Raw genomic sequence first — 21,059 nt, forward strand, 5'->3', positions numbered from 1 at the left:
TTTTCCGTGCCCAAAATATTTTTGGGAAACTCAGTCGTCTAGGATGCGGGTTAATGCCCCTTTCAGGCTGCAAATGTTTTCGGGACATTCAGAGCTCTCTGACACAGTTTTTGGGCCACAAACATTTTCTGGACTTTAGTGGGTCTAGGATGTCTGTAAAGCCCTTTTTTGGGCCTCCAAAGTTTTCAAACTTTTTGCAGGCCTAAGAAGCATTTTAAGGCCTTTTTTGGGCTGCTAACATATACTGAACTTTCAGGGGTATAGGATTCATTTTTTCGTTCCCAATATATTTTTGTGATTTTCAGTGGTCTAGGATGCGGGTTAATGCCTCTTTCAGCCTGCAAATGTTTTTGGGACATTCAGAGCTCTCTGACACAGTTTTTGGGCCACCAACATTTTCTGGACTTTACGGGGTCTAGGATGTCTGTAAACCCCTTTTCTGGGCCTCCAAAGTTTTCAACCTTTTTGCAGGCCTAAGTTGCATTTTAAGACCTTTTTTGCCTGCTAACATATTCTGAACTTTCACGGGTGTAAGATGCATTTTCCGTGCCCAAAATATTTTTGGGAAATTCAGTCGTCTAGGATGCGGGTAATGCCCCTTTCAGGCTGCAAATGTTTTTGGGACATTCAGAGCTCTCTGACACAGTGTTTGGGCCACAAACATTTTCTGGACTTTAGGGGGTCTAGGATGTCTGTAATGCCCTTTTTTGGGCCTCCAAAGTTTTCAACCATTTTGCAGGCCTTAGATGCATTTTAAGGGTTTTTTTGGCTGCTAACATATACTGAACGTTCACGGGTGTAGGATGCATTTTTCGTGACCAATATATTTTTGGGAATTTCAGTGGTCTAGGATGCGGGTTAATGCCCCTTTCAGGCTGCAAATGTTTTTGGGACATTCAGAGCTCTCTGACACAGTTTTTGGCCCACCAACATTTTCTGGACTTTACAGGGTCTAGGATGTCTGTAAACCCCTTTTTTGGGCCTCCAAAGTTATCAACCTTTTTGCAGGCCTAAGAAGCATTTTAAGGGCTTTTTTGGCTGCTAACATATACTGAACGTTCAGGGGTATAGGATTCATTTTTTTGTTCCCAATATATTTTTGGGATTTTCAGTGGTCTAGGATGCGGGTTAATGCCCCTTTCAGGCTGCAAATGTTTTTGGGACATTCAGAGCTCTCTGACACAGTTTTTGGGCCACCAACATTTTCTGGACTTTACGGGGTCTAGGATGTCTGTAAACCCCTTTATTGGGCCTCCAAAGTTTTCACCCTTTTTGCAGGCCTAAGAAGCATTTTAAGGCTTTTTTTGGCTGCTAACATATACTGAACTTTCAGGGGTGTAGGATGCATTTTTCGTGCCCAATATATTTTTGGGAATTACAGTGGTCTAGGGTGCGGGTTAATGCCCCTTTCAAGCTGCAAATATTTTTGGGTCATTCAGAACTCTCTGACAGTTTTTGGGCCACCAACATTTCCTGTACTTTAGGGGGTCTAGGATGCCTGTAAACCCCTTTTTTGGGCCTCCAAAGTTTTCAACCTTTTTGCAGGCCTAAGATGCATTTTAAGGCCTTTTTTTGCATGCTAACATATTCTGAACGTCCAGGGGTGTAGGATGCATTTTCTGTGCCCAAAATATTTTTCAGAATTTCAGTGGTCTAGGATGCTGGTTAATGCCCCTTTCAGGCTGCAAATGTTTTTGGGACATTCAGAGCTCTCTGACACAGTTTTTGGGCCGGCAACATTTTCTGGACTTTAGGGGGTCTAGGATGTCTGTAAACCCCTTTTTTGGGCCTCCAAAGTCATCAACCTTTTTGCAGGCCTAAGATGCATTTTAAGGCCTTTTTTGCCTGCTAACATATTCTGAACGTTCACGGGTGTAGGATGCATTTTCCGTGCCCAAAATATTTTTGGGAAATTCAGTCGTTTAGGATGCGGGTTAATGCCCCTTTCAGGCTGCAAATGTTTTTGGGACATTCAGAGCTCTCTGACACAGTTTTTGGGCCGCCAACATTTTCTGGAGTTTAGGGGGTCTAGGATGTCTGTAAACCCCTTTTTTGGGCCTGCAAAGTTTGAAACCTTTTTGCAGGCCTAAAATACATTTTAAGGCCTTTTTTGGGCTGCTAACAGATACTGAACTTTCAGGGGTGTATGATGCATTTTTCCTGCCCTATATATTTTTGGGAATTTCAGTGGTCTAGGGTGCGGGTTAATGCCCCTTTCAAGCTGCAAATGTTTTTGGGACATTCAGAGCTCTCTGACAGTTTTTGGGCTACCTACATTTTCTGGACTTTAGGGAGTCTAGGATGTCTGTAAACCCCTATTTTGGGTCTCCAAAGTTTTCAACCTTTTTGCAGGCCTCAGATGCATTTTAAGGCCTTTTTGCCTGCTAACATATTATGAACGTTCACGGGTGTAGGATGCATTTTCCGTGCCCAAAATATTTTTGGGAAATTCAGTCGTCTAGGATGCGGGTTAATGCCCCTTTCAGGCTGCAAATGGTTTTGGGACATTCAGAGCTCTCTGACACAGTTTTTCGGCCACCAACATTTTCTGGACTTTAGGGGGTCTAGGATGTCTGTAAACCCCTATTTTGGGCTTCCAACGTTTTCAACCTTTTTGCAGGCCTCAGATGCATTTTAAGGCCTTTTTGCCTGCTAACATATTCTGATCGTTCACGGGTGTAGGATGCATTTTCCGTGCCCAAAATATTTTTGGGAAATTCAGTCGTCTAGGATGTGGGTTAATGCCCCTTTCAGGCTGCAAATGGTTTTGGGACATTCAGAGCTCTCTGACACAGTTTTTGGGCCACCAACATTTTCTGGACTTTAGGGGGTCTAGGATGTCTGTAAACCCCTTTTTTGGGCCTCCAATGTTTTCAACCTTTTTGCAGGCATAAGAAGCATTTAAAGGCTGTTTTTGGCTGCTAACATATACTGAACTTTCAGGGGTGTAGGATGCATTTTTCATGCCCAATATATTTTTGGGAATTTCAGTGTTCTAGGGTGCGGGTACATGCCCCTTTCAAGCTGCAAATGTTTTTGGGACATTCAGAGATCTCTGACACAGTTTTTGGGCCACCAACATTTTCTGGACTTTAGGGGGTCTAGGATGTCTGTAAACCCCTTTTTTGGGCCTCCAAAGTTTTCAACCTTTTTGCAGGCCTAAGATGCATTTTAAGGCCCCTTTTGCCTGCTAACATATTCTGAACGTTCATGGGTGTAGGATGCATTTTCCGTGCCCAAAATATTTTTGGGAAATTCAGTCATCTAGGATGCGGGTTAATGCCCCTTTCAGGCTGCAAATGTTTTTGGGACATTCAGAGCGCTCTGACACAGTTTTTGGGCCACAAACATTTTCTGGACTTTAGGGGGTCTAGGATGTCTGTAAACCCCTTTTTTGGGCCTCCAAAGTTTTCAACCTTTTTGCAGGCCTTAGATGCATTGTAAGGGCTTTTTTGGCTGCTAACATATACTGAACTTTCAGGGGTGTAGGATGCATTTTTCGTGCCCAATATATTTTTGGGATTTTCAGTGGTCTAGGATGCGGGTTAATGCCCCTTTCAGGCTGGAAATGTTTTTGGGACATTCAGAGCTCTCTGACACAGTTTTTGGGCCACAAACATTTTCTGGGCTTTATGGGGTCTAGGATGTCTGTAAAGCCCTTTTTTGGGCCTCCAAAGTTTTCAACCTTTTTGCAGGCCTAAGATGCATTTTAAGGGCTTTTTTGGCTGCTAACATATACTGAACGTTCAGGGGTATAGGATTCATTTTTTCGTTCCCAATATATTTTTGGGATTTTCAGTGGTCTAGGATGCAGGTTAATGCCCCTTTCAGGCTGCAAATGTTTTTGGGACATTCAGAGCTCTCTGACAGTTTTTGGGCCACCAACATTTTCTGGACTTTAGGGGGTCTAGGATGTCTGTAAACCCCTTTTTAGGGCCTCCAAAGTTTTCAACCTTTTTGCAGGCCTAAGATGCATGTTAAGGCCTTTTTTGGGCTGCTAACATATACTGAACTTTCAGGGGTGTAGGATGCATTTTTCGTGCCCAATATATTGTTGGGAATTTCAGTGGTCTAGGGTGCGGGTTAATGCTCCTTTCAAGCTACAAATGTTTTTGGGTCATTCAGAGCTCTCTGACAGTTTTTGGGCCACCAACATTTTCTGGACATTAGGGCGTCTAGGATGTCTGTAAACCCGTTTTTTGGGCCTCCAAAGTTTTCAACCTTTTTGCAGGCCTAAGTTGCATTTTAAGACCTTTTTTGCCTGCTAACATATTCTGAACTTTCACAGGTGTAAGATGCATTTTCCGTGACCAAAATATTTTTGGGAAATTCAGTCTTCTAGGATGCGGGTAATGCCCCTTTCAGGCTGCAAATGTTTTTGGGACATTCAGAGCTCTCTGACACAGTGTTTGGGCCACAAACATTTTCTGGACTTTAGGGGGTCTAGGATGTCTGTAAAGCCCTTTTTTGGGCCTCCAAAGTTTTCAACCTTTTTGCAGGCCTTAGATGCATTTTAAGGCCTTTTTTGCCTGCTAACATATTCTAAACGTTCACGGGTGTAGGATGCATTTTCCGTGCCCAAAATATTTTTGGGAAATTCAGTCGTCTAGGATGTGGGTTAATGCCCCTTTCAGGCTGCACATTTTTTTGGGACATTCAGAGCTCTCTGACACAGTTTTTGGGCCACCAACATTTTCTGGACTTTACGGGGTCTAGGATGTCTGTAAACCCCTTTTTTGGGCCTCCAAAGTTATCAACCTTTTTGCAGGCCTAAGAAGCATTTTAAGGCCTTTTTTGGGCTGCTAACATATACCGAACTTTCAGGGGTGTAGGATGCATTTTTCGTGACCAATATATTTTTGGGAATTGCAGTGGTCTAGGGTGCGGGTTAATGCTCCTTTCAAGCTACAAATGTTTTTGGGTCATTCAGAGCTCTCTGACAGTTTTTGGGCCACCAACATTTTCTGGACTTTAGGGGATCTAGGATGGGCTGCTAACATATACTGAACTTTCAGGGGTGTAGGATGCATTTTTCGTGCCCAATATATTTGTGGGAATTTCAGTGGTCTAGGGTGCGGGTTAATGCTCCTTTCAAGCTACAAATGTTTTTGGGTCATTCAGAGCTCTCTGACAGTTTTTGGGCCACCAACATTTTCTGGACTTTAGGGGGTCTAGGATGTCTGTAAACCCCTTTTTTGGGCCTCCAAAGTTTTCAACCTTTTTGCAGGCCTAAGATGCATTTTAAGGCCTTTTTTGCCTGCTAACATATTCTGAACGTTCATGGGTGTAGGATGCATTTTCCGTGCCCAAAATATTTTTGGGAAATTCAGTCGTCTAGGATGCGGGTTAATGCCCCTTTCAGGCTGCAAATGTTTTTGGGACATTCAGAGCTCTCTGACACAGTTTTTGGGCCACCAACATTTTCTGGACTTTAGGGGGTCTAGGATGTCTGTAAACCCCTTTTTTGGGCCTCCAAAGTTTTCAAACTTTTTTCAGGCCTTAGATGCATTTTAAGGGCTTTTTTGGCTGCTAACATATACTGAACGTTCAGGGGTATAGGATTCATTTTTTTGTTCCCAATATATTATTGGTATTTTCAATGGTCTAGGATGCGGGTTAATGCCCCTTTCAGGCTGCAAATGTTTTTGGGACATTCAGTGCTCTCTGACACAGTTTTTGGGCCACCAACATTTTCTGGACTTTACGGGGTCTAGGATGTCTGTAAACCCCTTTTTTGGGCCTCCAAAGTTATCAAGCTTTTTGCAGGCCTAAGAAGCATTTTAAGGCCTTTTTTGCCTGCTAACATATTCTGAACGTTCACGGGTGTAAGATGCATTTTCCGTGCCCAAAATATTTTTGGGAAATTCAGTCGTCTAGGATGCGGGTTAATGCCCCTTTCAGGCTGCAAATGTTTTTGGGACATTCAGAGCTCTCTGACACAGTGTTTGGGCCACAAACATTTTCTGGACTTTAGGGGGTCTGGGATGTCTGTAAAGCCCTTTTTGGGCCTCCAAAGTTTTCAAACTTTTTGCAGGCCTAAGAAGCATTTAAAGGCTGTTATTGGCTGCTAACATATACTGAACTTTCAGGGGTGTAGGATGCATTTTCAGTGCCCAAAATATTTTTGGGAAATTCAGTGGTCTAGGATGCAGGTTAATGCCCCTTTCAGGCTGCAAATGTTTTTGGGACATTCAGAGCTCTCTGACACAGTTTTTGGGCCACCAACATTTTCTGGACTTTAGGGGGTCTAGGATGTCTGTAAACCCCTTTTTTGGGCCTCCAATGTTTTCAACCTTTTTGCAGGCATAAGAAGCATTTAAAGGCTGTTTTTGGCTGCTAACATATACTGAACTTTCAGGGGTGTAGGATGCATTTTTCGTGCCCAATATATTTTTGGGAATTTCAGTGTTCTAGGGTGCGGGTACATGCCCCTTTCAAGCTGCAAATGTTTTTGGGACATTCAGAGATCTCTGACACAGTTTTTGGGCCACCAACATTTTCTGGACTTTAGGGGGTCTAGGATGTCTGTAAACCCCTTTTTTGGGCCTCCAAAGTTTTCAACCTTTTTGCAGGCCTAAGATGCATTTTAAGGCCCCTTTTGCCTGCTAACATATTCTGAACGTTCATGGGTGTAGGATGCATTTTCCGTGCCCAAAATATTTTTGGGAAATTCAGTCATCTAGGATGCGGGTTAATGCCCCTTTCAGGCTGCAAATGTTTTTGGGACATTCAGAGCGCTCTGACACAGTTTTTGGGCCACAAACATTTTCTGGACTTTAGGGGGTCTAGGATGTCTGTAAACCCCTTTTTTGGGCCTCCAAAGTTTTCAACCTTTTTGCAGGCCTTAGATGCATTGTAAGGGCTTTTTTGGCTGCTAACATATACTGAACTTTCAGGGGTGTAGGATGCATTTTTCGTACCCAATATATTTTTGGGATTTTCAGTGGTCTAGGATGCGGGTTAATGCCCCTTTCAGGCTGGAAATGTTTTTGGGACATTCAGAGCTCTCTGACACAGTTTTTGGGCCACAAACATTTTCTGGGCTTTATGGGGTCTAGGATGTCTGTAAAGCCCTTTTTTGGGCCTCCAAAGTTTTCAACCTTTTTGCAGGCCTAAGATGCATTTTAGGTCTTTTTTGGCTGCTAACATATACTGAACGTTCAGTGGTATAGGATTCATTTTTTCGTTCCCAATATATTTTTGGGATTTTCAGTGGTCTATGATGCGGGTTAATGCCCCTTTCAGGCTGGAAATGTTTTTGGGACATTCAGAGCTCTCTGACACAGTTTTTGGGCCACCAACATTTTCTGGACTTTAGGGGGGTCTAGGATGCCTGTAAAACCCTTTTTTGGGCCTTCAAAGTTTTCAACCTTTTTGCAGGCCTAAAATGCATTTTAAGGCCTTTTTTGCCTGCTAACATATTCTGAACGTTCACGGGTGTAGGATGCATTTTCCGTGCCCAAAATATTTTTTGGAAATTCAGTCGTCTAGGATGCAGGTTAATGCCCCTTTCAGGCTGCAAATGTTTTTGGGACATTCAGAGATCTCTGACACAGTTTTTGGGCCACAAACATTTTCTGGACTTTAGGGGGTCTAGGATGTCTGTAAAGCCCTTTTTTGGGCCTCCAAAGTTTTCAACCTTTTTGCAGGCCTTAGATGCATTTTAAGGGCTTTTTTGGCTGCTAACATATACTGAACGTTCAGGGGTATAGGATTCATTTTTTCGTTCCCAATATATTTTTGGGATTTTCAGTGGTCTAGGATGCGGGTTAATGCCCCTTTCAGGCTGCAAATGTTTTTGGGACATTCAGTGCTCTCTGACACAGTTTTTGGGCCACCAACATTTTCTGGACTTTACGGGGTCTAGGATGTCTGTAAACCCCTTTTTTGGGCCTCCAAAGTTATCAACCTTTTTGCAGGCCTAAGAAGCATTTTAAGGCCTTTTTTGCCTGCTAACATATTCTGAACGTTCACGGGTGTAAGATGCAATTTCCGTGCCCAAAATATTTTTGGGAAATTCAGTCGTCTAGGATGCGGGTTAATGCCCCTTTCAGGCTGCAAATGTTTTTGGGACATTCAGAGCTCTCTGACACAGTGTTTGGGCCACAAACATTTTCTGGACTTTAGGGGGTCTAGGATGTCTGTAAAGCCCTTTTTGGGCCTCCAAAGTTTTCAAACTTTTTGCAGGCCTAAGAAGCATTTAAAGGCTGTTTTTGGCTGCTAACATATACTGAACTTTCAGGGGTGTAGGATGCATTTTCCGTGCACAAAATGTTTTTGGGAAATTCAGTGGTCTAGGATGCGGGTTAAAACCCCTTTCAAGCTGCAAATGTTTTTGGGTCATTCAGAGCTCTCTGACAGTTTTTGGGCCACCAACATTTTCTGGACTTTAGGGGGTGTAGGATGTCTGTAAACCCTTTTTTTGGGCCTCCAAAGTTTTCAACCTTTTTTGCAGGCCTAAGATGCATTTTAAGAGCTTTTTTGCCTGATAACATATTCTGAACGTTCAGGGGTATAGGATTCATTTTTCGTGCCCAATACATTTTTGGGATTTTCAGTGGTCTAGGATGCGGGTTAATGCCCCTTTCAGGCTGCAAATGTTTTTGGGACATTCAGAGCTCTCTGACACAGTTTTTGGGCCACCAACATTTTCTGGAATTTAGGGGGTCTAGGATGTCTGTAAACCCCTTTTTTGGGCCTGCAAAGTTTTAAACCTTTTTGCAGGCCTAAGATGCATTTAAGGCCTTTTTTGGGCTGCTAACATATACTGAACTTTCAGGGGTGTAGGATGCATTTTTCGTGCCCAATATATTTTTGGGAATTTCAGTGTTCTAGGGTGCGGGTACATGCCCCTTTCAAGCTGCAAATGTTTTTGGGTCATTCAGAGCTCTCTGACAGTTTTTGGGCCACCAACATTTTCTGGACTTTAGGGGGTCTAGTATGTCTGTGAACCCCTTTTTTGAGCCTCCAAAGTTTTCAACCTTTTGCAGGCCTTACATGCATTTTAAGGCCTTTTTTGCCTGCTAACATATTCTGAACGTTCACGGGTGTAGGATGCATTTTCCGTGCCCAAAATATTTTTGGGAAATTCAGTCGTCTAGGATGCGGGTTAATGCCCCTTTCAGGCTGCAAATGTTTTTGGGACATTCAGAGCTCTCTGACACAGTTTTGGGCAACCAACATTTTCTGGACTTTACGGGGTGTAGGATGTCTGTAAACCCCTTTTTTGGGCCTCCAAAGTTTTCAACCTTTTTGCATGCCTAAGATGCATTTTAAGGCATTTTTTGGGCTGCTAACATATCCTGAACTTTCTAGGGTGTAGGATGCATTTTTCGTGCCCAATATATTTTTTGGAATTTCAGTGGTCTAGGGTGCGGGTTAATGCTCCTTTCAAGCTGCAAATGTTTGTGGGTCATTCAGAGCTCTCTGACAGTTTTTGGGCCACCAACATTTTCTGGACTTTAGGGGGTCTAGGATGTCTGTGAACCCCTTATTTGAGCCTCCAAAGTTTTCAACCTTTTTGCAGGCCTCAGATGCATTTTAAGGCCTTTTTGCCTGCTAACATATTCTGAACGTTCACGGGTGTAGGATGCATTTTCCGTGCCCAAAATATTTTTTGGAAATTCAGTCGTCTAGGATGCAGGTTAATGCCCCTTTCAGGCTGCAAATGTTTTTGGGACATTCAGAGATCTCTGACACAGTTTTTGGGCCACAAACATTTTCTGGACTTTAGGGGGTCTAGGATGTCTGTAAAGCCCTTTTTTGGGCCTCCAAAGTTTTCAACCTTTTTGCAGGCCTTAGATGCATTTTAAGGGCTTTTTTGGCTGCTAACATATACTGAACGTTCAGGGGTATAGGATTCATTTTTTCGTTCCCAATATATTTTTGGGATTTTCAGTGGTCTAGGATGCGGGTTAATGCCCCTTTCAGGCTGCAAATGTTTTTGGGACATTCAGTGCTCTCTGACACAGTTTTTGGGCCACCAACATTTTCTGGACTTTACGGGGTCTAGGATGTCTGTAAACCCCTTTTTTGGGCCTCCAAAGTTATCAACCTTTTTGCAGGCCTAAGAAGCATTTTAAGGCCTTTTTTGCCTGCTAACATATTCTGAACGTTCACGGGTGTAAGATGCAATTTCCGTGCCCAAAATATTTTTGGGAAATTCAGTCGTCTAGGATGCGGGTTAATGCCCCTTTCAGGCTGCAAATGTTTTTGGGACATTCAGAGCTCTCTGACACAGTGTTTGGGCCACAAACATTTTCTGGACTTTAGGGGGTCTAGGATGTCTGTAAAGCCCTTTTTGGGCCTCCAAAGTTTTCAAACTTTTTGCAGGCCTAAGAAGCATTTAAAGGCTGTTTTTGGCTGCTAACATATACTGAACTTTCAGGGGTGTAGGATGCATTTTCCGTGCACAAAATGTTTTTGGGAAATTCAGTGGTCTAGGATGCGGGTTAAAACCCCTTTCAAGCTGCAAATGTTTTTGGGTCATTCAGAGCTCTCTGACAGTTTTTGGGCCACCAACATTTTCTGGACTTTAGGGGGTGTAGGATGTCTGTAAACCCTTTTTTTGGGCCTCCAAAGTTTTCAACCTTTTTTGCAGGCCTATGATGCATTTTAAGAGCTTTTTTGCCTGATAACATATTCTGAACGTTCAGGGGTATAGGATTCATTTTTCGTGCCCAATACATTTTTGGGATTTTCAGTGGTCTAGGATGCGGGTTAATGCCCCTTTCAGGCTGCAAATGTTTTTGGGACATTCAGAGCTCTCTGACACAGTTTTTGGGCCACCAACATTTTCTGGAATTTAGGGGGTCTAGGATGTCTGTAAACCCCTTTTTTGGGCCTGCAAAGTTTTAAACCTTTTTGCAGGCCTAAGATGCATTTAAGGCCTTTTTTGGGCTGCTAACATATACTGAACTTTCAGGGGTGTAGGATGCATTTTTCGTGCCCAATATATTTTTGGGAATTTCAGTGTTCTAGGGTGCGGGTACATGCCCCTTTCAAGCTGCAAATGTTTTTGGGTCATTCAGAGCTCTCTGACAGTTTTTGGGCCACCAACATTTTCTGGACTTTAGGGGGTCTAGTATGTCTGTGAACCCCTTTTTTGAGCCTCCAAAGTTTTCAACCTTTTGCAGGCCTTACATGCATTTTAAGGCCTTTTTTGCCTGCTAACATATTCTGAACGTTCACGGGTGTAGGATGCATTTTCCGTGCCCAAAATATTTTTGGGAAATTCAGTCGTCTAGGATGCGGGTTAATGCCCCTTTCAGGCTGCAAATGTTTTTGGGACATTCAGAGCTCTCTGACACAGTTTTGGGCAACCAACATTTTCTGGACTTTACGGGGTGTAGGATGTCTGTAAACCCCTTTTTTGGGCCTCCAAAGTTTTCAACCTTTTTGCATGCCTAAGATGCATTTTAAGGCATTTTTTGGGCTGCTAACATATCCTGAACTTTCTAGGGTGTAGGATGCATTTTTCGTGCCCAATATATTTTTTGGAATTTCAGTGGTCTAGGGTGCGGGTTAATGCTCCTTTCAAGCTGCAAATGTTTGTGGGTCATTCAGAGCTCTCTGACAGTTTTTGGGCCACCAACATTTTCTGGACTTTAGGGGGTCTAGGATTTCTGTGAACCCCTTATTTGAGCCTCCAAAGTTTTCAACCTTTTTGCAGGCCTCAGATGCATTTTAAGGCCTTTTTGCCTGCTAACATATTCTGAACGTTCACAGGTGTAGGATGCATTTTCCGTGCCCAAAATATTTTTGGGAAATTCAGTCGTCTAGGATGCGGGTTAATGCCCCTTTCAGGCTGCAAATGTTTTTGGGACATTCAGAGCTCTCTGACACAGTTTTTGGGCCATCAACATTTTCTGTACTTTAGGGGGTCTAGGATGTCTGTAAACCCCTTTTTTGGGCCTCCAAAGTTTTCAACCTTTTTGCAGGCCTAAAATGCATTTTAAGGCCTTTTTTGGGCTGCTAACAGATACTGAACTTTCAGGGGTGTAGGATGCATTTTTCGTGCCCAATATATTTTTTGGAATTTCAGTGGTCTAGGGTGCGGGTTAATGCTCCTTTCAAGCTGCAAATGTTTTTGGGTCATTCCGAGCTCTCTGACAGTTTTTGGGCCACCAACATTTTCTGGACTTTAGGGGGTCTAGGATGTCTGTAAACCCCTTTTTTGAGCCTCCAAAGTTTTCAACCTTTTTGCAGGCCTAAGATGCATTTTAAGGCCTTTTTTGCCTGCTAACATATTCTGAACATTCACGGGTGTAGGATGCATTTTCCGTGCCCAAAATATTTTTGGGAAATTCAGTCGTCTAGGATGCAGGTTAATGCCCCTTTTAGGCTGCAAATGTTTTTGGGACATTCAGAGCTCTCTGGCAGTTTTTGGGCCACCAACATTTTCTGGACTTTAGGGGGTCTAGGATGTCTGTAAACCCCTTTTTTGGGCCTCCAAAGTTTTCAACCTTTTTGCAGGCCTAAGATGCATTTTAAGGCCCCTTTTGCCTGCTAACATATTCTGAACGTTCATGGGTGCAGGATGCATTTTCCGTGCCCAAAATATTTTTGGGAAATTCAGTCATTTAGGATGCGGGTTAATGCCCCTTTCAGGCTGGAAATGTTTTTGGGACATTCAGAGCGCTCTGACACAGTTTTTGGGCCACAAACATTTTCTGGACTTCATGGGGTCTAGGATGTCTGTAAAGCCCTTTTTTGGGCCTCCAAAGTTTTCAACCTTTTTGCAGGCCTAAGATGCATTTTAGGGCTTTTTTGGCTGCTAACATATACTGAACGTTCAGTGGTATAGGATTCATTTTTTCGTTCGCAATATATTTTTGGGATTTTCAGTGGTCTATGATGCGGGTTAATGCCCCTTTCAGGCTGGAAATGTTTTTGGGACATTCAGAGCTCTCTGACACAGTTTTTGGGCCACCAACATTTTCTGGACTTTAGGGGGTCTAGGATGCCTGTAAAACCCTTTTTTGGGCCTTCAAAGTTTTCAACCTTTTTGCAGGCCTAAAATGCATTTTAAGGCCTTTTTTGCCTGCTAACATATTCTGAACGTTCACGGGTGTAGGATGCATTTTCCGTGCCCAAAATATTTTTTGGAAATTCAGTCGTCTAGGATGCAGGTTAATGCCCCTTTCAGGCTGCAAATGTTTTTGGGACATTCAGAGCTCTCTGACACAGTTTTCGGGCCACAAACATTTTCTGGACTTTAGGGGGTCTAGGATGTCTGTAAAGCCCTTTTTTGGGCCTCCAAAGTTTTCAACCTTTTTGCAGGCCTTAGATGCATTTTAAGGGCTTTTTTGGCTGCTAACATATACTGAACGTTCAGGGGTATAGGATTCATTTTTTCGTTCCCAATATATTTTTGGGATTTTCAGTGGTCTAGGATGCAGGTTAATGCCCCTTTCAGGCTGCAAATGTTTTTGGGACATTCAGAGCTCTCTGACAGTTTTTGGGCCACCAACATTTTCTGGACTTTAGGGGGTCTAGGATGTCTGTAAACCCCTTTTTAGGGCCTCCAAAGTTTTCAACCTTTTTGCAGGCCTAAGATGCATTTTAAGGCCCCTTGTGCCTGCTAACATATTCTGAACGTTCATGGGTGTAGGATGCATTTTCCGTGCCCAAAATATTTTTGGGAAATTCAGTCATCTAGGATGCGGGTTAATGCACCTTTCAGGCTGCAAATGTTTTTGGGACATTCAGAGCTCTCTGACAGTTTTTGGGCCACCAACATTTTCTGGACTTTAGGGGGTCTAGGATGTCTGTAAACCCCTTTTTTGGGCCTCCAAAGTTTTCAACCTTTTTGCAGGCCTAAGATGCATTTTAAGGCCTTTTTTGCCTGCTAACATATTCTGAACATTCACGGGTGTAGGATGCATTTTCCGTGCCCAAAATATTTTTGGGAAATTCAGTCGTCTAGGATGCAGGTTAATGCCCCTTTCAGGCTTCAAATGTTTTTGGGACATTCAGAGCTCTCTGATACACTTTTTGGGCCACCAACATTTTCTGGACTTTAGGGGGTGTAGGATGTCTGTAAACCCTTTTTTTGGGCCTCCAAAGTTTTCAACCTTTTTTGCAGGCCTAAGATGCATTTTAAGAGCTTTTTTGCCTGCTAACATATTCTGAACGTTCAGGGGTATAGGATTCATTTTTCGTGCCCAAAATTTTTTTGGGATTTTCAGTGGTCTAGGATGCGGGTTAATGCCCCTTTCAGGCTGCAAATGTTTTTGGGACATTCAGAGCTCTCTGACACCGTTTTTGGGCCACCAACATTTTCTGGAATTTAGGGGGTCTAGGATGTCTGTAAACCCCTTTTTTGGGCCTGCAAAGTTTTAAACCTTTTTGCAGGCCTAAGATGCATTTAAGGCCTTTTTTGGGCTGCTAACATATACTGAACTTTCAGGGGTGTAGGATGCATTTTTCGTGCCCAATATATTTTTGGGAATTTCAGTGTTCTAGGGTGCGGGTTAATGCTCCTTTCAAGCTGCAAATGTTTTTGGGTCATTCCGAGCTCTCTGACAGTTTTTGGGCCACCAACATTTTCTGGACTTTAGGGGGTCTAGGATGTCTGTAAACCCCTTTTTTGAGCCTCCAAAGTTTTCAACCTTTTTGCAGGCCTAAGATGCATTTTAAGGCCCCTTTTGCCTGCTAACATATTCTGAACGTTCATGGGTGCAGGATGCATTTTCCGTGCCCAAAATATTTTTGGGAAATTCAGTCATTTAGGATGCGGGTTAATGCCCCTTTCAGGCTGGAAATGTTTTTGGGACATTCAGAGCGCTCTGACACAGTTTTTGGGCCACAAACATTTTCTGGACTTCATGGGGTCTAGGATGTCTGTAAAGCCCTTTTTTGGGCCTCCAAAGTTTTCAACCTTTTTGCAGGCCTAAGATGCATTTTAGGGCTTTTTTGGCTGCTAACATATACTGAACGTTCAGTGGTATAGGATTCATTTTTTCGTTCGCAATATATTTTTGGGATTTTCAGTGGTCTATGATGCGGGTTAATGCCCCTTTCAGGCTGGAAATGTTTTTGGGACATTCAGAGCTCTCTGACACAGTTTTTGGGCCACCAACATTTTCTGGACTTTAGGGGGTCTAGGATGCCTGTAAAACCCTTTTTTGGGCCTTCAAAGTTTTCAACCTTTTTGCAGGCCTAAAATGCATTTTAAGGCCTTTTTTGCCTGCTAACATATTCTGAACGTTCACGGGTGTAGGATGCATTTTCCGTGCCCAAAATATTTTTTGGAAATTCAGTCGTCTAGGATGCAGGTTAATGCCCCTTTCAGGCTGCAAATGTTTTTGGGACATTCAGAGCTCTCTGACACAGTTTTCGGGCCACAAACATTTTCTGGACTTTAGGGGGTCTAGGATGTCTGTAAAGCCCTTTTTTGGGCTTCCAAAGTTTTCAACCTTTTTGCAGGCCTTAGATGCATTTTAAGGGCTTTTTTGGCTGCTAACATATACTGAACGTTCAGGGGTATAGGATTCATTTTTTCGTTCCCAATATATTTTTGGGATTTTCAGTGGTCTAGGATGCAGGTTAATGCCCCTTTCAGGCTGCAAATGTTTTTGGGACATTCAGAGCTCTCTGACAGTTTTTGGGCCACCAACATTTTCTGGACTTTAGGGGGTCTAGGATGTCTGTAAACCCCTTTTTAGGGCCTCCAAAGTTTTCAACCTTTTTGCAGGCCTAAGATGCATTTTAAGGCCCCTTGTGCCTGCTAACATATTCTGAACGTTCATGGGTGTAGGATGCATTTTCCGTGCCCAAAATATTTTTGGGAAATTCAGTCATCTAGGATGCGGGTTAATGCACCTTTCAGGCTGCAAATGTTTTTGGGACATTCAGAGCTCTCTGACAGTTTTTGGGCCACCAACATTTTCTGGACTTTAGGGGGTCTAGGATGTCTGTAAACCCCTTTTTTGGGCCTCCAAAGTTTTCAACCTTTTTGCAGGCCTAAGATGCATTTTAAGGCCTTTTTTGCCTGCTAACATATTCTGAACATTCACGGGTGTAGGATGCATTTTCCGTGCCCAAAAGATTTTTGGGAAATTCAGTCGTCTAGGATGCAGGTTAATGCCCCTTTCAGGCTTCAAATGTTTTTGGGACATTCAGAGCTCTCTGATACACTTTTTGGGCCACCAACATTTTCTGGACTTTAGGGGGTGTAGGATGTCTGTAAACCCTTTTTTTGGGCCTCCAAAGTTTTCAACCTTTTTTGCAGGCCTAAGATGCATTTTAAGAGCTTTTTTGCCTGCTAACATATTCTGAACGTTCAGGGGTATAGGATTCATTTTTCGTGCCCAAAATATTTTGGGATTTTCAGTGGTCTAGGATGCGGGTTAATGCCCCTTTCAGGCTGCAAATGTTTTTGGGACATTCAGAGCTCTCTGACACCGTTTTTGGGCCACCAACATTTTCTGGAATTTAGGGGGTCTAGGATGTCTGTAAACCCCTTTTTTGGGCCTGCAAAGTTTTAAACCTTTTTGCAGGCCTAAGATGCATTTAAGGCCTTTTTTGGGCTGCTAACATATACTGAACTTTCAGGGGTGTAGGATGCATTTTTCGTGCCCAATATATTTTTGGGAATTTCAGTGTTCTAGGGTGCGGGTTAATGCTCCTTTCAAGCTGCAAATGTTTTTGGGTCATTCCGAGCTCTCTGACAGTTTTTGGGCCACCAACATTTTCTGGACTTTAGGGGGTCTAGGATGTCTGTAAACCCCTTTTTTGAGCCTCCAAAGTTTTCAACCTTTTTGCAGGCCTAAGATGCATTTTAAGGCCTTTTTTGCCTGCTAACATATTCTGAACATTCACGGGTATAGGATTCATTTTTCGTGCCGAATATATTTTTGAGATTTTCGGTGGTCTAGGATGCGGGTTAATGCCCCTTTCAGGCTGCAAATGTTTTTGGGACATTCAGAGCTCTCTGACACAGTTTTTGGGCCACCAACATTTTCTGGATTTTAGGGGGTCTAGGATGTCTGTAAACCCCTTTTTTGGGCCTGCAAAGTTTTAAACCTTTTTGCAGGCCTAAGATGCATTTTAAGGCCTTTTTTGGGCTGCTAACATATACTGAACTTTCAGGGGTGTAGGATGCATTTTTCGTGCCCAAAATATTTTTGGGAAATTCAGTCGTCTAGGATGCGGGTTAATGCCCCTTTCAGGCTGCAAATGTTTTTGGGACATTCAGAGCTCTCTGACACAGTTTTTGGGCCACCAATATTTTCTGGACTTTAGGGGCTCTAGGATGCCTATAAACCCCTTTTTTGGGCATCCAAAGTTTTCAACCTTTTTGCAGGCCTAAGATGCATTTTAAGGCCTTTTTTGGGCTGCTAACATATCCTGAACTTTCTAGGGTGTAGGATGCATTTTTCGTGCCCAATATATTTTTTGGAATTTCAGTGGTCTAGGGTGCGGGTTAATGCTCCTTTCAAGCTGCAAATGTTTTTGGGTCATTCCGAGCTCTCTGACAGTTTTTGGGCCACCAACATTTTCTGGACTTTAGGGGGTCTAGTATGTCTGTAAACCCCTTTTTTGGGCCTGCAAAGTTTTAAACCTTTTTGCAGGCCTAAGATGCATTTAAGGCCTTTTTTGGGCTGCTAACATATACTGAACTTTCAGGGGTGTAGGATGCATTTTTCGTGCCCTATATATTTTTGGGAATTTCAGTGTTCTACGGTGCGGGTACATGCCCCTTTCAAGCTGCAAATGTTTGTGGGTCATTCAGAGCTCTCTGACAGTTTTTGGGCCACCAACATTTTCTGGACTTTAGGGGGTCTAGGATGTCTGTGAACCCCTTTTTTGAGCCTCCAAAGTTTTCAACCTTTTTGCAGGCCTCAGATGCATTTTAAGGCCTTTTTTTCCTGCTAACATATTCTGAACGTTCACGGGTGTAGGATGCATTTTCCGTGCCCAAAATATTTTTGGGAAATTCAGTCGTCTAGGATGCGGGTTAATGCCCCTTTCAGGCTGCAAATGTTTTTGGGACATTCAGAGCTCTCTGACACAGTTTTTGGGCCACCAACATTTTCTGGACTTTACGGGGTGTAGGATGTCTGTAAACCCCTTTTTTGGGCCTCCAAAGTTTTCAACCTTTTTGCAGGCCTAAGATGCATTTTAAGGCCTTTTTTGGGCTGCTAACATATCCTGAACTTTCTAGGGTGTAGGATGCATTTTTCGTGCCCAATATATTTTTTGGAATTTCAGTGGTCTAGGGTGCGGGTTAATGCTCCTTTCAAGCTGCAAATGTTTTTGGGTCATTCTGAGCTCTCTGACACAGTTTTTGGGCCACCAACATTTTCTGGATTTTAGGGGGTCTAGGATGTCTGTAAACCCCTTTTTTGGGCCTGCAAAGTTTTCAACCTTTTTGCAGGCCTAAGATGCATTTTAAGGCCTTTTTTGGGCTGCTAACATATACTGAACTTTCAGGGGTGTAGGATGCATTTTTCGTGCCCAATATATTTTTGGGATTTTCAGTGGTCTAGGATGCGGGTTAATGCCCCTTTCAGGCTGGAAATGTTTTTGGGACATTCAGAGCTCTCTGATACACTTTTTGGGCCACCAACATTTTCTGGACTTTAGGGGGTGTAGGATGTCTGTAAACCCCTTTTTTGGGCCTCCAAAGTTTTCAACCTTTTTGCAGGCCTAAGATGCATTTTAAGAGTTTTTTTGCCTGCTAACATATTCTGAACTTTCAGGGGTATAGGATTCATTTTTCGTGCCCAATATATTTTTGGGATTTTCAGTGGTCTAGGGTGCGGGTTAATGCTCCTTTCAAGCTGCAAATGTTTTTGGGTCATTCCGAGCTCTCTGACAGTTTTTGGGCCACCAACATTTTCTGGACTTTAGGGGGTCTAGGATGTCTGTAAACCCCTTTTTTGAGCCTCCAAAGTTTTCAACCTTTTTGCAGGCCTAAGATGCATTTTAAGGCCTTTTTTGCCTGCTAACATATTCTGAACATTCACGGGTATAGGATTCATTTTTCGTGCCGAATATATTTTTGAGATTTTCGGTGGTCTAGGATGCGGGTTAATGCCCCTTTCAGGCTGCAAATGTTTTTGGGACATTCAGAGCTCTCTGACACAGTTTTTGGGCCACCAACATTTTCTGGATTTTAGGGGGTCTAGGATGTCTGTAAACCCCTTTTTTGGGCCTGCAAAGTTTTAAACCTTTTTGCAGGCCTAAGATGCATTTTAAGGCCTTTTTTGGGCTGCTAACATATACTGAACTTTCAGGGGTGTAGGATGCATTTTTCGTGCCCAATATATTTTTGGGATTTTCAGTGGTCTAGGATGCGGGTTAATGCCCCTTTCAGGCTGGAAATGTTTTTGGGACATTCAGAGCTCTCTGATACACTTTTTGGGCCACCAACATTTTCTGGACTTTAGGGGGTGTAGGATGTCTGTAAACCCCTTTTTTGGGCCTCCAAAGTTTTCAACCTTTTTGCAAGCCTAAGATGCATTTTAAGAGTTTTTTTGCCTGCTAACATATTCTGAACTTTCAGGGGTATAGGATTCATTTTTCGTGCCCAATATATTTTTGGGATTTTCAGTGGTCTAGGATGCGGGTTAATGCCCCTTTCAGGCTGCAAATGTTTTTGGGACATTCAGAGCTCTCTGATACACTTTTTGGGCCACCAACATTTTCTGGACTTTAGGGGGTGTAGGATGTCTGTAAACCCCTTTTTTGGGCCTCCAAAGTTTTCAACCTTTTTGCAGGCCTAAGATGCATTTTAAGGCCCCTTTTGCCTGCTAACATATTCTGAACGTTCATGGGTGTAGGATGCATTTTCCGTGCCCAAAATATTTTTGGGAAATTCAGTCATCTAGGATGCGGGTTAATGCCCCTTTCAGGCTGCAAATGTTTTTGGGACATTCAGAGCCCTCTGACACAGTTTTTGGGCCACAAACATTTTCTGGACTTTAGGGGGTCTAGGATGTCTGTAAAGCCCTTTTTTGGGCCTCCAAAGTTTTCAACCTTTTTGCAGGCCTTAGATGCATTTTAAGGGCTTTTTTGGCTGCTAACATATACTGAACGTTCAGTGGTATAGGATTCATTTTTTCGTTCCCAATATATTTTTGGGATTTTCAGTGGTCTAGGATGCGGGTTAATGCCCCTTTCAGGCTGGAAATGTTTTTGGGACATTCAGAGCTCTCTGACACAGTTTTTGGGCCACAAACATTTTCTGGACTTTATGGGGTCTAGGATGTCTGTAAAGCCCTTTTTTGGGCCTCCAAAGTTTTCAACCTTTTTGCAGGCCTAAGATGCATTTTAGGGCTTTTTTGGCTGCTAACATATACTGAACGTTCAGGGGTATAGGATTCATTTTTTCGTTCCCAATATATTTTTGGGATTTTCAGTGGTCTATGATGCGGGTTAATGCCCCTTTCAGGCTGGAAATGTTTTTGGGACATTCAGAGCTCTCTGACACAGTTTTTGGGCCACCAACATTTTCTGGACTTTAGGGGGTCTAGGATGCCTGTAAAACCCTTTTTTGGGCCTTCAAAGTTTTCAACATTTTTGCAGGCCTAAAATGAATTTTAAGGCCTTTTTTGCCTGCTAACATATTCTGAACGTTCACTGGTGTAGGATGCATTTTCCGTGCCCAAAATATTTTTTGGAAATTCAGTCGTCTAGGATGCAGGTTAATGCCCCTTTCAGGCTGCAAATGTTTTTGGGACATTCAGAGCTCTCTGACACAGTTTTTGGGCCACAAACATTTTCTGGACTTTAGGGGGTCTAGGATGTCTGTAAAGCCCTTTTTTGGGCCTCCAAAGTTTTCAACCTTTTTGCAGGCCTTAGATGCATTTAAGGGCTTTTTAGGCTGCTAACATATACTGAACGTTCAGGGGTATAGGATTCATTTTTTCGTTCCCAATATATTTTTGGGATTTTCAGTGGTCTAGGATGCAGGTTAATGCCCCTTTCAGGCTGCAAATGTTTTTGGGACATTCAGAGCTCTCTGACAGTTTTTGGGCCACCAACATTTTCTGGACTTTAGGGGGTCTAGGATGTCTGTAAACCCCTTTTTTGGGCCTCCAAAGTTTTCA

This window comes from Ambystoma mexicanum, chromosome 14 (genome assembly GCF_040938575.1).
Source record: "Ambystoma mexicanum isolate Mex_15411 chromosome 14, UKY_AmexF1_1, whole genome shotgun sequence".
NCBI classification, from domain to species: domain Eukaryota; kingdom Metazoa; phylum Chordata; class Amphibia; order Caudata; family Ambystomatidae; genus Ambystoma; species Ambystoma mexicanum.